At 41.6% G+C, this 14,439-nt stretch overlaps 1 long non-coding RNA gene across 1 annotated transcript in view; it reads right to left on the bottom strand.

Annotated features, from left to right (window-relative positions):
- Positions 1-9,611: 9,611 nt before the first annotated feature.
- The window catches only part of LOC308473778, a 35,641-nt gene continuing 30,813 nt past the window's right edge, over positions 9,612-14,439 (bottom strand). Inside the window, exon 2 of the long non-coding RNA XR_013984310.1 lies at positions 9,612-9,865. This is a non-coding gene — a long non-coding RNA (uncharacterized lncRNA). The remainder of the gene's footprint in view (positions 9,866-14,439) is intronic.

The raw sequence follows: 14,439 nt of genomic DNA, 5'->3' as shown, positions 1-14,439 counted from the left end.
TAAACAGGGCTGCCTTCAGATGTCTTCTGAATCAGTTAAAGAAAAAGGCAAGACATATTTGACTTCTCTGTACAGATAACAATTTATTAGCTGAGGCATGGACCTTAGGGACAGTCTCTCGCACAGACTTGGAAACAGATGCCTCGATTTAAAGTATGTATGTTCTGCTTAAGCTGTAAAAGCACATGATCTGGAGCTAACTTCCACCTATTTTAAAGGGACAGTTTTGCTGGGATGTGATTAGGTGCTAGGAGAGGATATATTTATTAGATATGATCCTTCCTTCCTCACATTCGCAAGTTCGGCAGTGTGCAGCATAAAATGGAAGCTTAGATTGTCTAGTTTTAGTGTTTTAGTTTAAGTAATCCAGGATGCTTTAAGGCAGACTGGATTCTCCTGGATTTCCCCCTCCCCCCTTAAAATAACAATCACACAAACAGTCTTGTAAAATATATATTAAAAAATCATTTACTCAGAACACTTGTTGAAGAGTAACACATATAGTAGGCTTTGCTCAGGCAGGCTTAAAATGGTAATTCAATTACAAAGACCTGCTTAAGTCTAGCAGATGTTCTTCACATTTCTTTTTTTTAAAAAAATTATTTTATTTATGGTTTTCAATTTCATACATGTCAATAATTTCACAATAATCTAAACATTTCAAAACTTCAGCTCCTATCATGTGCCTATCTAGCAACACGTGAATGGTGGGTTTGACTGCATCTTAAATACCCCACATTTTTATTTGAAAAGCGGAGTTGTAGGAAGGAGGAGTGAAGGCAACCGTCACACCCACCCATTGACTTTGCAAATAAAAATAAAAAGTCAGCCTCATTAGGTAGTTGTATATTACTTGCTTGAGTATCCTTTTTCACAATGGGGGGAGAGTTGCAAACAGAAATGAAGCTCTGAGAGAGAGCAACATTGGTCACTGGATTGTGGGGTTCCAGAGAGATATTGTTGTTGTTGTTTAGTCGTTTAGTCGTGTCCGACTCTTCGTGACCCCATGGACCAGAGCACGCCAGGCACTCCTGTCTTTCACTGCCTCCCACAGTTTGGTCAAACTCATGCTGGTAGGTTCAAGAACACTGTCCAACTATCTCGTCCTCTGTCGTCCCCTTCTCCTTGTGCCCTCCATCTTTCCCAACATCAGGGTCTTTTCCAGGGAGTCTTCTCTTCTCATGAGGTGGCCAAAGTCTTGGAGCCTCAGCTTCAGGATCTGTCCTTCCAGTGAGCACTCAGGGCTGATTTCCTTCAGAATGGATAGGTTTGATCTTCTTGCAGCCCATGGGACTCTCAAGAGTCTTCTCCAGCACCATAATTCAAAAGCATCAATTCTTCGGCAATCAGCCATCTTTATATTCCAGCTCTCACTTCCATGCATCACTACTGAGAAAACCATAGCTTTAACTTTACAGACCTTTGTTAGCAAGGTGATGTCTCTGCTTTTTAAGATGCTGTCTAGGTTTGTCATTGCTTTTCTCCCAAGAAGCAGGCATCTTTTAATTTCATGACTGCTGTCACCATCTGCAGTGATCATGGAGCCCAAGAAATAAAATCTCTCACTGCCTCCATTTCTTCCCCTTCTATTTGCCAGGAGGTGATGGGCCCAGTGGCCATGATCTTCCTTTTTTTGATGTTGAGCTTCAGACCATATTTTGCACTCTCCTCTTTCACCCTCATTAAAAGGTTCTTTAATCCCCCCCTCCCTTCTGCCATCAAGGTTGTGTCATCTGCATATCTGAGGTTGTTGATATTTCTTCCGCCGATCTTAATTCCTGCTTGCGGTTCATCCAGCCCAGCCTTTCGCATGATGAATTCTGCATATAAGTTAAATAACCAGGGAGACAATATACAGCCTTGTCGTACTCCTTTCTCAATTTTGAACCAATCAGTTGTTCCATATCCAGTTCTAACTGTCGCTTCTTGTCCCACATAGAGATTTCTCAGAGAGACATAAGGATTGGGGAATCAATCATATCTTATGGGAATTGGAGGCCAGTAAAAGCCAGAATTTCAACCAAAATGGATGTGTTTTTTGTTTTGTTTTTTTATGAATGGCAACAGAAGCATCCTCCATCTATTTAACACAGAGACATTTCTAAAGCTGGCACAGCAGTCTTCCCGCTGCTACATTAAGCAAGGGATTGTTACATCTCTCCTTTTCTTTGCTTTATGGCCTGGTTGCGGCACAGTATAATAAAGAGCCAGAGGCAAGGGTTTTTATTTATTCCTGTATAGAGAGATGCACATACGAGTCTTCATAATGACATCTGTTTGAAGTGTGACAATGCAAACACATTAGCTCTTCATCTTGCTTGCATATTGTTTGAGAAAATGAGCAGCACATTTAAGGACTGCTTTATCTGCTCTGGCATGTGGCTCTGTTTCCTATCAAAGCCCAAGGTAAAGGTACAGTGGTACCTCGGGTTAAGTACTTAATTCATTCCAGAGGTCCGTTCTTAACCTGAAACTGTTCTTAACCTGAAGCACCACTTTAGCTAATGGGGCCTCCCGCTGCCGCCACGCCGCTGGAGCACGATTTCTGTTCTCATCCTGAAGCAAAGTTCTTAACCTGAGGTACTATTTCTGGGTTAGCGGAGTCTGTAACCTGAAGCGTATATAACCCGAGGTACCACTGTAAAGGTAAAGGACCCCTGACAGTTAAGTACAGTCACGAATAACTCTGGGGTTGCGGCGCTCATCTCACTTTACTGGCCGAGGGAGCTGATGTTTGTCCGCAGACAGTTTTTCCAGGTCATGTGGCCAGCATGAATAAGCCGCTTCTGGCAAAACCAGAGCAGTGCATGGAAACGCCGTTAACCTTCCCGCCAGAGCAAAAATGACCGGAAGAATAAGAAATCAGGAAGACCAAAATGATAATAAAGAATGGGGAAATTTTATAATTTATCTTAAAAACCATGGTAAACTGTTAAAATTGTTAGTAGGATTGGAATAACACTTGTAGTTTTGAATTTTGGATATAATGGAGATGTAAAAGATTTGGATTATTATAAAAGACACAGGAGGAAAGGACTAAAAGTAGGACCCACAAAGAGGAGGAGGGAAGTCCAGGAGATTCTTTGGAATCTTGTTTTTATGTTGTATGTTGTATATTTTAAAACTGTAATTTGAAAAACCAAATAATTTATTTTTAAAAAAGAAACTCAAACAAAACACTGAAATAGCGGAGGAACCACTCAACTCAGCTGACCCTAAGGGTCAAATATTGCCTCAGCTGCAAACTTCAAAAAGACTTAACAATGCAGTCTTCTTTAAGTAGTCGTAGTAGGAGTAATATATACCATATTTTTTGCTCTATAAGACTCACTTTTTCCCTCCTAAAAAGTAAGGGGAAATGTGTTTGCATCTTATCGAGCGAATGCAGGCTGCACAGCTATCCCAGAAGCCAGAACAGCAAGAGGGATTGCTGTGCAGCAAAAGCAGAGATCCCTCTTGCTTTTCTGGCTTCTGAGATTCAGAATATTTTTTTTCTTGTTTTCCTCCTCCAACAACTAGGTGCGTCTTGTAGTCTGGTGCGTCTTATAGAGTGAAAAATACGGTGCCTCCAAGTGTATTTTCGGAAACAAAATGAGGAAGGGGTTGTGAATAGGAGCTGCCGAGGAAATAATGCTTCAGTTCTGCGTGCAGCTTCCCCATGTGGTGAGCAATGAAAACTGCAGCCTGGAACTTCTTGTTGCTGAGGGTGGGGATGTGGGGATTTAGATTTGCTTTCCCTCTAAAGGAAAACCTACCTAATTTGCACCTACTGAAAGAATACAGTAGGCATAGGCAACTTCGGCCCTCCAGATATTTTGGGACTACAACTCCCATGATCCCTAGCTAACAGGACCAGTGGTCAGGGATGATGGGAATTGTAGTCCCAAAAGGGCCAAGGCTGCCTATACCTGGAATACAGGAACTGGAGCATGGGGATTCTTCAAAATTTGCATTTCTCCGAATTCTGTGATGCTATTCTTTAGCCAAGTAATTTGTACAAAAAATGCATATTTTAGTAAAAATAGAATCGTGGAATTGTAGACTCAGAAGGGACTCTTCCAACCCCCTGCAATGCAGGAATATGCAGCTGTCCCATACGGGGATTGATTCTGCTAATAGAATTATATGAGGACATTTTTTTAAAATGACAAATTGATTTGAAAGAATTGCATTTAAGGGGGTTGGATTATATGAGCCTCATGGTCCCTTCCAACTCTACAATTCTATGATTGGAAAAATGAGAAACTTAAGGAAACCAGAAAGGCCTGCTTCCTAGTTCTAACGCTCTGGACTGACAGAGTTGGCAGTTGTGTTGCCTTGCCTGGAATAATTTTTTGTTTGAGCTGGATCTTTGCCTGAGCAGCAGGTCTTCCCTGAACCTGCTGCCCTCTAGATGTTGCTGAACTCCAAATCCCATCAGCCCCAACCGGCTTGGCCAGTGGTCAGGGATGATGGAAGCTGTAGTTCAATAACATCAAGAGGGCACCGGGTTGGGGAAAGCTGGTCCTGGCTTGGCAGCTGCCCACAACTCAGTCCTATGAATTGTCAAAATCAAGATTTGAGCTCAGAGATGCTATCAGACTTTGAGTTTCAGATGCACATTTACACACTCCTCGTACTGGGCAATTGTTAGAGGGTTGGGGTATGAATGTGGATCAACCTCTGCTTCATTTGAAGCATGTTTAAAGCAAGACATATTTCCAGACTGCTTCCAATGACAGGCCTGATTAAAATCTCATTTTCTCTCCCCTCCACTTAAAAAAAAAAAATTAAACTCAATTTTAATTTCATCTCAATAAATAATTCATCCTGATTAATTTATTAATGTGTGCGGAGATGGAAAAGATGGAATTTAGTATTAGGTTATTCTTATGTGAGAATAATGGGTTTCTGACTCGAGCTGAGCAATCTTTTGGGTGTCTGCTCAGACGTAAGTCCCACTGAATTCAAAGGGGCTTATTCACAGTTTTCTGTGTCTAGAATTGCAGACTAAGAAGTTGTCTTGATGAGCAGAGTATCACTCCAACCCTCTGGTTTGCAACTTGATCTGTAACAATAATAAATAGACTTAAATTTAAGGGGCTATGGGAGAGAGACCTTGGAAGGCCCATAATGGAAGAAGAATGGCTCAGATATGTAAAATTATGTATGTCAATTAGACACAGTTAAGTCTTGCTGTTATTAAATGCCCTCACAGTTTCAGGTCAGTGATGAGGTGGCATTTCAGCAAGATGTAAGGAGGCAACCATTCTGACCCTTATTCGTCACAATCAGCACTGTTTCCGTTTTCCTGCAGTTCAGTTTCCACCCAACACTACTCTGTTTCTCTCACTGCCCACTATGCAATGCAAGTTATGTAACTTACATATCTATTTATGTAATTTACATAACTTATGCTCATTCCGATGTAAATGAAACATCAAGAAAATGCAAAAAACACCCTTCATTAATTACAAACCATTTGCAGACTTAAAACAACATCATTTCTTTTCTTTTCTTTTAAAAAAAAATGGAATTTATATATCGCCCTATACCTGAAAGTCTCAGGGAGGTTCACAGAACCATGAATGAGTACAGATCTTATTCACTTGTCTGATTCCTGACCACAAACATGCAAACTGCTGCAATTTCTGCTTCCTCTATAATTTTCCATGGAATTCTTTGACCTCTCTAGTGGTGACACCAGAAAGAAAGAACAAATTCACAGGGGAATAGAGAAGAGCAAAGTGCATTTCTGAGTGTGGAGAACTTTATCCCCTGTGAAAGATTTCCAAAAGAAAACTATGGATGTATTTCATATTACAGTTCCCATCCTAAACATATTTTACCTGAAACAAGTCCTGTTGCTTTTGATGAAGTTAACTTTCAAGTAGCCATGTTTACAGCTGCAGCCAGATTTTTTATTTTTGTGTTCATGAGTCACTTATAATTTGCATGCAGATAGTGTGTTTCCTTCAATAAATCCAGATGCCAACCTTGCTGCCATATACACCTGGACAACACCATTACTGGCCCAACAACATCAAACATACCATCTCAGGCCTATTTTATTGCTCATCTTCTAACATTGTGTATGCCATCAAATGCCAACAGTGCCCTTCAGCTCTCTATATTGGACAAACAGGCCAAACCCAACGCCAAAGGATAAGTGGACATAAATCTGACATCTATAATCACAAGGCAGAGAAACCAGTAGGATAGCACCTCAGTCTCCTAGGACATTTTATACAAGATCAATAAGTAGCTGTCTTATTATAAAAGAATTTCAGAAATAGACTGGAAAGAGAAGTTGCTGAATTGCAACTTATTACAGTGGTACCTCGGGTTACATACGCTTCAGGTTACAGACGCTTCAGATTACAGACTCTGTTAACCCAGAAATAGTACCTTGGGTTAAGAACTTTGCTTCAGGAGTGCTCCAGCGGCGCGGCGGTAGCAGGAGGCCGCATGAGCTAAAGTGGTGCTTCAGGTTAAGAACAGTTTCAGGTTAAGAACGGACCTCCGGAACGAATTAAGTACTTAACCCAAGGTACCACTGTACTACTACTGCTACTACTACTACTACTACTACTACTACTAATAGCACGGGTGGCACTGTGGGTTAAACCACAGAGCCTAGGACTTGCCGATCAGAAGGTTAGTGGTTCAAATCCCTGCGGCGGGGTGAGCTCCCGTTGTGCGGTTCCTGCTCCTGCCAACCTAGCAGTTCGAAAGCACATCAAAGTGCAAGTAGATAAATAGGTACCGCTCCAGTGGGAAGGTAAACAGCATTTCTGTGCACTGCTCTGGTTCTCCAGAAGTGGCTTTGTCATGCTGGCCACATGATCTGTAAGCTGTATGCTGGCTCCCTCGGCCAATAAAGCGAGATGAGCACCGCAACCCCAGAGTCGGCCACAACTAGACCTAATGGTCAGAGGTCCCGGTACCTTTACATTTACCAAACTTAAAACCATGGAGAGACCTAGTCTGAATAGACATATTGGTTTCTTATCTCATTATATATGATAAAGCTATTTTTAGCCATCTCACCCCTTGCTTTTTCCTGTAAGACCAATTGCAGTCGTTAACAGTCATCAACAGGTTTACCACACCTATCAGCCAATCACCCCCTCTTCACCCTCTCACTATATATAAGGGTCTGGTGACTTCTGTTTCAGTGTACAGTGGTACCTCGGGTTAAGTACTTAATTCGTTCCGGAGGTCCGTTCTTAACCTGAAACTGTTCTTAACCTGAAGCACCACTTTAGCTAATGGGGCCTCCCGCTGCTGCCGCGCCACAGGAGCACGATTTCTGTTCTCATCCTGAAGCACAGTTCTTATCCTGAAGCACTATTTATGGGTTAGCGGAGTCTGTAACCTGAAGCGTTTGTAACCTGAAGCGCATGTAACCTGAGGTACCACTGTATCTGAAGAAGTGTGTGTGCACATGAAAGCTCATAACAGTAACTAACTTAGTTGGTCTCTAAGGTGCTACTAGAAGAATTTTTTTTATTTTGTTCCTTCAAGGGGGTGAGGTATTTGTCTGCCAGGGAACGGGGGTAACTCGCCTTCCCCCACCATCCTTTATGAACTACGCTGCTGGAATATTCAGCTCCTCGAAAAAAAACACCACTAGAGTAAGAGACCACGGGGAGAGAGCTGTAAGTAAAAGAGAGAAGATCACAGGGGAGGAAAAGGTTCAATCAATGCTTACATAATGGGCTTGAGTAACTTGCATGCTGCCAGCCCAGCTCTGGAAAAGCAGATAATTAAGGCCACCAGAGAGTATTGAAAAAACCTTTGGAATAACAGCAAGCATTTACATAACACTTTTCACCTTTGAGGATAAACATCCAAAGATGAACTTTTTTCTTTTTAAGCAAAGGCAAAAACCACCAAAACATTGGGTGCAAAATGAACTAGATTTCAATTCCTGAAATTGCAAACTGCTTGGCAAATAAGAAATTGAGCAGCAAAGTCTGTCTTTCAAATTCTGCTTTCAGGTGGAAGATAAGCCATGCCTTTCTTCTAGAATAAAAAGGTGTCTGTTAGCAGCAAGGCGATTTATTTGAGAGTAAGTTTCGGGAATAATAATAATAATAATAATTCATTATTTGTACCCCACCCATCTGGCTGGGTTCCCCCAGCCACTCTGGGTGGCTTCCAACAAAGATTAAAAATACATTAAAATGTCACACATTAAAATTTTCTTTGAAGTGGTAGTGGTGGTTGTTGCCTGTACAGTATTTTTGTTGGGAACTGCTAGGGTAGTCCAGTCAGATGTGTGTGGCATAACAACAACAATAACCCATCAAATTTAGCAGAGCTTAATTCTGAGTAGACCTGTATAGGATTGGGAATTTAATTTGAAATCACCATGGTGAAAAAGCAGTGTTTATTCTGGATTAGGTTTTTTTGAACAGTTGTAATTATAAATTTTATTTATACTTTTCAAGTTTATACATTTCACTAATTTTATAAATTTCATTCATTTTACAGTCATTTTGACATTTCAGAACTTGACTTCCTTCCCCATCTTTCTGCAGCTGCTTTAATTTATTTTTACTATCTTCTGCATATCCAAATTACCCTTGTTTGCTCATTTATTCATCTTCTTTCGATATACACTCTTATGAAACTGCAGGTTATTACAATAATCTTGCCAATGTTTTTAATCTGTTTACAATTTATCTGTAAATATTCAATAAACCATTCCCCTTCGTTTACAAAAAGTTTGTTATTTTGATTTCTTATCTTCCAGAATAAAACTATTCTTCAAATCGGAAGCATAACACTCAAAATGGAGCACGTTTGACTTCCAAAAGAAGTTCACAAACTGGAGCACTTACTTCCGGGTTTGCAATGTTTGGGTTCCAAGTTGTTTGAGTACCAAGGCGCTTGAGAACCACGGTACCACTGTACTTTGTTTTTTGGAAATGCAATGTTAGCCACGCAAACTATTCTCACATTTGGAAGCCTCGCCTGAAATTTTATGCTGAGGGTTTTGGTTATAGGCAATTCAGATCTTGTGCCACGTGGTGGGAATGTTTTAAATGCTTGGGGCATTCTCTGAGGAATGTTAAGTTATTACCTAGGAGCCTCACTGGTGCAGCTCAGATTATGCATGTATAATATTGGGCACTGTTAATAAAAGCACTGTAATTTGCAAGTGCACGCAGATTGCTGGATATGGCTCACCAGAGCAGCAGACAGGCAGACTGGTTTTCTGATGAAGTGCTATCATTTGTCGTATTTTGGAATCAGCATTATGCAAACGAGAAGCATGATTATTTTCTGTACTTCTGTCATTCTGAACCTTCCCCAGTAACTGAAATCATTTGGGCATTTGAAGGAACACAATGGGGCTCAAACTTAACCGATTTGTATCATTGGTCTGGTCAGAGTAAGACATGGAATTGAATGGCCTGATCCACTTGTATTTTTTACTACCTTCACCACCACTTCCGCACTGAAGGCTGACAATTTTGCAAGCTGCTTTCAGCAACTGCTATGGTTGACATGATCTACAGACCCACTGCGCTGTATCTATCAATCTATGTTCTTGTCCGTCCAAGGCTTCAGCCATCATAGTGGCTGAGTGCCAAAGAAACTGAAGACAGGCAATCTGTGTATACTTGGTGTTAGGTTGTGGGCAAACATATCAGACGACACAGCGATTCTTCAAACAGCTCTTCTTTATTCAGATGCCAGAACTGAACTGAACTGAAGGGTTCAGTCAGCCTGCTTATATAGAGCTCCAGTACCTTGTTACTGTAACAACATTCTAAAACTATCCAATCACTGAACGTCACTTTCGATCCTTCATTTGCATAACTATCTACAGTATCCCCCTGCTGGCCCAGGGTGAGAACTTCAGTACATAACACTTGGTTTTTTCCCTCCCACTCCCTTTGCAACAGTTCCCTCTCCCATCCCAGAGAGGGCAGGATCTAAATTCACAGCTTGATATGGATGACAATGAATTTCTTGTTTCCAAGACAGAAAAGGCACGTCAAAATAAGGAGTTACCACTCAGCTTTGGAGAACCACAGCAATTTTTTAAAAGATGCTCTTTTGGTTCAGGAAGCTCATTTCTGATTTTGGTTTCAACATATCCCAAAGGCCAGAGTGATTGAAACATTCAACTAAAGCAAATCTGGTTGTGTGTCAAGCACACATTTCTAATTTCTGTGCTGCATTCTTCATCTGTATTGGAAGTGCTACAGCAGAGATGATTCAGTTTGTAACCAAAGGGTTAACTTTGTCCTCAGTCTTAGTCAACTACCCAAGGGGGTATGTGTGGTGCTGCTGCTTAGCAACCAGTCAGAGTCGATGGTAGAACATGCTCTGATTGGCTGAGGAGCTCGGAGTGAGTTTTTCCTCTGCATGTTTGGTTGGATGTTTCCCTTGTTTGCTGTACAAAGACTGAAATAAGAAAGACTGAACCCTCTCTCTTCCTCCCACCTCAAATTATACTGTTTATGTTCAGTTGCTTCAGTTAATTTATATTAGGATTCTTTTCTCTGGACTCAGATGGCATTATTTAAAAGACTTCGTTAACACTTTACACTCAAATATTTGGCAGGGGTTTTAAGGATTGTCCAATTCAACTTAGTCTCCGAGAATGCTGGGAATCTTTAGATTAATTCAGGTATCCCCAACCTTCGGCCCTCCAGATATTTTGGACTACAATTCCCATCATCCCTGACTACTGGTCTTGTTAGCTAGGGATCATGGGAGTTGTAGGCCAAAACATCTGGAGGGCCGCAGGTTGGGGATGCCTGGATTCCCATTCCTCACAGCAGCAGTGTAGTAGAGGATATCATTTTCCTGGACAACCTGTTCCATCATCCAGCTCATTTCCCAATTAGAAAATCTTTTTTGGCTAATCAATCAAAATGTGATCTTGCTTCTTCCACTTCACAGGCAACATTTCTTATAATTTATCACAAATGAAAAAGATTTCCCCACAACATTTTTGAAGCTGCATAATAAGCACTGTAATCAGTCGCCACTTTTGTTTCTTCAATGATTCTCATGGATTTGTTTTTTGTTTCCTCAGATGAACGATATTATTTTGGAATGTGAATTCCCCAGAAAGCACACAGCTTTCGTTGTGTTATTTCCCTCATGGCTTTATTTGCGCATTAAATTCCTATCAAGCCCTTCCTCTCAAAGGAGCCGAGGGTGGCAAACAAGTGATAAAACAACAAGAATAGATTTAAAACAATTCCAGTACAGATGCAGACTGAGAAAGTGTTCAACTTAGAAAGTTTGAAGGAGGAAAGTTTTCAGCAGGCATCAGAAAAAAAAACCGACATAGATGGAGCCTGTTCAATATTCGAGGGGAGTGTATTCCAAAAGGTATGTGCCACAACACCAAAGGGCTAATTCCAACACTGTGTAGAACAGGCCACCTGAAAGAAAGAAAGAAAGAAAGAAAGAAAGAAAGAAAGAAAGAAAGAAAAGAGGAGGAGGAGGAGTTTGGATTTGATATCCTTCTTTATCACTACCCTAAGGAGTCTCAAAGCAGCTAACATTCTCCTTTCCCTTCCTCCCCCACAGCAAACACTCTGTGAGGTGAGTGGGGCTGAGAGACTTCAAAGTGTGACTAGCCCAAGGTCACCCAGCAGCTGCATGTGGGGGAGCAGAGATGCGAAGCCGGTTCCCCAGATTATGAGTCTACCGCTCTTAACCACTACACCACACTGGCTCTCATCTGACCCTCATCTGCAGAGCACAGTGATCAGTCTGGTATATAAAGTGTGGGACAATCTTTCTAGCATCCTGGTCCCAAGCTGTCTAGGGCTTTATAACCCAAAATCAGCACCTTGAAGCCTGGTAGCTAATATGCAGCCAGTTGTTCCCTAGCATGATGTGACTGACATATTTAAACTTCATAAGGGGGACGCAGATGGCGCTGTGGTCTAAACCACTGAGCCTCTTGGGCTTGCTGATCAGAAGGTTGGCGATTTGAATCCCCATGACGGGATGAGCTCCCGTTGCTCTGTCCCAGCACCTGCCAACCTAGCAGTTCCAAAGCACACCACTGCAAGTAGATAAATAGATACTGCTGCGGCGGGAAGGAAAACGGCATTTCCATGTGCCCTGGTTTCCGCCATGGTGTTCTGTTGCACCAGAAGTGGTTTAGTCATGCTGGCCACATGACCACATGTCTGTGGACAAATGCCATCTCCCTCTGCCTCAAAGTGAGATGAGCGCCGCAACCCCATAGTCGCCTTTGACTCGACATAACTGTCCAGGGGTCTGTTACCTTTATTTTTATTATTATTTAAACTTCATACCCTGCTGGTCAAGAACAGAACTTTAGACTTCAATCAGTACAGTGGTACCTCGGGTTACATACACTTCAGATTACAGACTCCGCTAACACAGAAATAGTGCTTCAGGTTAAGAACTTTCCTTCAGGATGAGAACAGAAATCGTGGTCCGGCGGTGCGGCAGCAGCAGGATGCCCCATCAGCTAAAGTGGTGCTTCAGGTTAAGAACAGTTTCAGGTTAAGTACGGACCTCCGGAACGAATTAAGTACTTAACCTGAGGTACCACTGTAATATACATTCCAAGGGACACTCAAAGACGGCACATGGTGGAGAGTCTGCAGATGTTGGACAATAATGAGGATGCACATGTCATGGTACAAGGAGCACGAATGCTGTGGAGAGAGCACAATAAGGGTGCATTGATGTTTGCATAGACTTGGAAGCTGAAGCAATCCTCACTGGTACACCGAAGTAGAGCAGATGACACACAAATGAAAACACTTTTGAAAAGCATAAAGCCCTACTGCCATGAATGGCCATGGAACTCCATGTGTGTGGCCCCTCTCATTCTAAACCAGTAGCAGCACATCTCACGCAATATCCTTTTCATGGCAAGCAACCCGTGGTGGCTGCTGCCCATTGGGACTGATAGGGTCGAAGGCTGGGAGGCCAACAGAAGGTGGCGCCAGAGCCAACGGCAGGCAGAGCCAACGAGTTCTCGTTTTGCTTTATCCTCGCCGAGTTCCTGAAGGGCAACCCTGAGATTATGGAGGAAGGTGTTGAGAGCAAGGGCCACCCCCCCCCCCAGGCCAGAGGTCATGAAGAAGGCAGGCAGGTGTGGGCTGGCCAAGGGTAGAATGAGCTTTTTGGGACAGTGCCCCATTTGCCCTCAAGGACCAACTCCCCACACAAGCGACAGTGAAGATAAAACCTACACCCCCTTTGTGGCAGCAAATTGGCTTTTCATGAGAGTTCCAAAGGAATTAGTTTTGTGTTTTGTGTTTATATTATTACATTCCTTCTGGACGGAGCAAAACCACCGCACGGCAGTCCTTCAAATAGCTTACACTCTTCCTTCAAATAGCTTACTATTTATTATTATTATTATTTAATCTAATTATGTGTGTATCTGATACACCAGTGGCCAAAAGTGTGGAATCCTTTTGGAAAAAGTGTATTTCCGAGTCTGATGGCTCTTAACACCTGATTGGCTCTCTAAACAGTTATACTCATTGGCTACATTCAAATGAAGGAAAGCTACTGCGTATCAACCTAAGCAAGTTGTGCTTCCTTTTTCTGGTCATTTGGCTATAACTTTTGACAGAATACAGATAATTGAACAAACTTTGTTGCATTACATTCTTCATTAAATTATCCTTCTACTGATATATTGTATTACTCCAAAAAAAAAAGTGCTATGAGCCATCAGATGAAGCTACAAGAAGTATCTGTGGTTCTCAAGTTATTTAATTCCCTGCTTCCATTTAACTGCCACAAAAGTTTATACAGTGGTACCTCGGGTTAAGTACTTAATTTGTTCTGGAGGTCCATTCTTAACCTGAAACTGTTCTTAACCTGAAGCACCACTTTAGCTAATGGGGCCTCCCGCTGCTGCCGCGCCGCCGGAGCACAATTTCTGTACTCATCCTGAAGCAAAGTTCTTTTTTTTTTTTAATTTTCTTTTTTTTATATATATAATATTTATTGGAGTTTACAATAAAAATAAATGTAGCAGGCAATATAACAAATATCTTAACATACTTTCACATTTTTTTGGACTTCCTCACATCTCCCGCTCCCACTTTCATCGTTATAACTTTTTACCAGCAATTTGTTATCTTATTTGCATTCTTATATCCCTTCTTTAGATTCATAACCTTATAATTCTCAAAAAGAGTTATGTTTTCTCAATCTCACTTAGTTTCTTAAATCATCTAAGTTAGTGGTGCTCAATTTATTTATGATCTAGCATCCTGCTTAGCATTCACTCAAATTGCAATGTTTTTGTAAATAGTTCTTAAATTTCTTCCAATCCTCCTCCATCTTCTCTTCTCCCAGGTCACGAATTCTGCCGGTCATCTCAGCCAGTTCCATGTAGTCTATCAGTTGCATCTGCCATTCTTCCAGTGTGGGTAGATCTTGAGCTTTCCAGTGCTTTGCAAGTAGTATCCTTGCTGC

Source organism: Podarcis pityusensis (assembly GCF_964106645.2).
Source record: "Podarcis pityusensis genome assembly, chromosome: 3".
NCBI lineage: Eukaryota > Metazoa > Chordata > Lepidosauria > Squamata > Lacertidae > Podarcis > Podarcis pityusensis.
Note: the sequence above shows the minus strand (reverse complement) of the source record. Positions and strands in the feature narration are given on the sequence as shown.